Below are 2,231 nucleotides of genomic sequence, written 5' to 3'. Positions count from 1 at the left end.
TGATATATATTACTTGAGATTGATATATCATATCATACATGCATCATTAAAGTATGTTAGATTTCTTTATGAAATTATGTATTTGATGTATGTCATATTCATTCACATGCATAAATTGTAAATTTCTTACAATTAAGGACAAATGATATTAGTTGACATTTTAGGTAGGGTGATAAATTAAAAATGCCTAGATAGATATGTATGATCCCTTAGTTTTAGGAAAAACTAAGTTTACATCTCATGAGAACTATAGGATAACTTGTGTGTGTATTGAGACACATTAGACATAAGTGAGATATTAGGATGATAAGGTAAGTTCAAGGTATTGATTTGGTATATCAAAATGAGCTTTCAGTATTATCAAATTAAATAATTTTATGTTTACCAATCATCATGGAAAAACAAATGTATGATTCATGTGAATTTAGCCCATAGATCATGGTTGAAATTGTGTTTCAAAATCATTTAAAAATTATTTTAAAAAATTTTGGTGAAGTTTATTTGTTGATAGGAATCACCATTGATTAGTGTTGATACAAAGTTAAAATGAAACATTAAAGTTTTTAATAGTTTCTAACTTTGTATTATTTTTTTAAAAATAAGATATATTTTCTTAGAAAAAATATTTTTTCCTTATAATATTTGACATAAGTAATGTCCATATAAAATTTTATAATTTTTTAAAAATCATAGAATTATTTATACATTTTTGAAATTTATTTGAAAATTAACAATTGAAATTTTTAGTTAACAATCGATTGTTGTCACTAGTAACTGATTGACTATCAATCGACTTTTAAGAGGATTTAAGAATAGGATTGTTTAAGTCATTTAAGCTCACTCATTAGGTATCTTATGCATAGATGTCTACTATCTCTAACCCTCTGATATGCTTGGATAATCATTCAAAAATAATTTTCTTGATGAAAATGAGAAAGAGATGTTAAAAAGAGAATAATATGAAATTGAGGAGGAGATTTAGATTCAAGGATAAATTTATAACTTCATAACTTAGATTTTGAAACTTTCTAAAGGTTTAGAAACTCAAATCATTGTTGGTGTAATGATTAAAGTTGAAGTATGTCTTGAGGGGGAGGCCACCTTAAAGGCATGAGTTGAATACAAAAGGAGGAGATGTTTTTGAGGATGAGTGATGATTAAAGGATTGTGTACTCTAGATTGAGCATTAGATGAAATGGGCCAATCCATAACAGGCTATGGATTTATACAAGTAAAATAGAAATAAATGTGACTCACACGGTCACTCAACACATCCTACTATAGTATCACAACCACGCATGTATATAAAATCCGTCAAAATCCGATAAACAACTCGATTATGGAAACAAATGTCGACTCAGCGGAAAACAGATACCAAAAGGAAAACATGACAAGAAGTCTAATAAGTCTGAATACACGAATGCAGTAAAGTAAATAAACCGAAACACCAAGGTTCGGGACTAGCAGTGCAGCTCTCCAGACGGCATCAACCTGAAACGGATACAGGTAAACGGGGTGAGTTCCAAAAGAAACTCAGCGGGTATCTAGCAGATATGTGTATAAAAGCTATCAACAGTAATAACATGCTGTACAGTCTACTGGAAGGTAAATAAGGTAGAAAACTGAATAACAGTAGATCTGTACATACCAGAGTCCGATAAACAATAGTAAGGTGAAAGGAAATCCCCAAACCAACACATAGGTATCCTGTATATGCATGTCATCCAAGTGCATCAAACAAGTGCAGCAATCACAAACAAATGCAATAGTGCAGTATGCACATGGTGCAATGCATGTCCTGGTCACCCCTGACGCCAGTCGGATCAGTCACCCCTCTAGTGGTGAGGTCGCGTGGGAGCCAAAACCCGTCTGAGTACTCATCCACAGTGGTGAAGTCGTCGAGTGGGTAGGGCTGTGACCTCTGTGCACTCTGCCGTCACTGCTCCTGCGTGACCGAGTGGACAGGATGTCCTCAAGGTGTACACCTATCCTGGTACCCAAATCATAAGTGGGCGAGCAAGCTCTCATCTCCTGGTCACAATGACAGAGGAGGGATCCCTGTAATGCTACCACGCTATGAAACCACTATCCTGGGTGGCCTAGCGGAGCTCCGATCAGGGCAAGTATGCACCAACCTAAAGGTTTCCACTAACCCATGAGTGGAGTGTGTGTGTAAATCATATACGAGTGACGGGCTCAAACTGTGCTACAACTATAATAGGAGCGACTCG

The sequence above is a fragment of the Curcuma longa genome, chromosome 6 (assembly GCF_044706935.1).
Source record: "Curcuma longa cultivar G26 ecotype Majalengka, Jawa Barat chromosome 6, ITB_CL_G26_1.1, whole genome shotgun sequence".
Taxonomy (NCBI): Eukaryota; Viridiplantae; Streptophyta; class Magnoliopsida; order Zingiberales; family Zingiberaceae; genus Curcuma; species Curcuma longa.
This window is presented reverse-complemented; position numbering follows the sequence as displayed.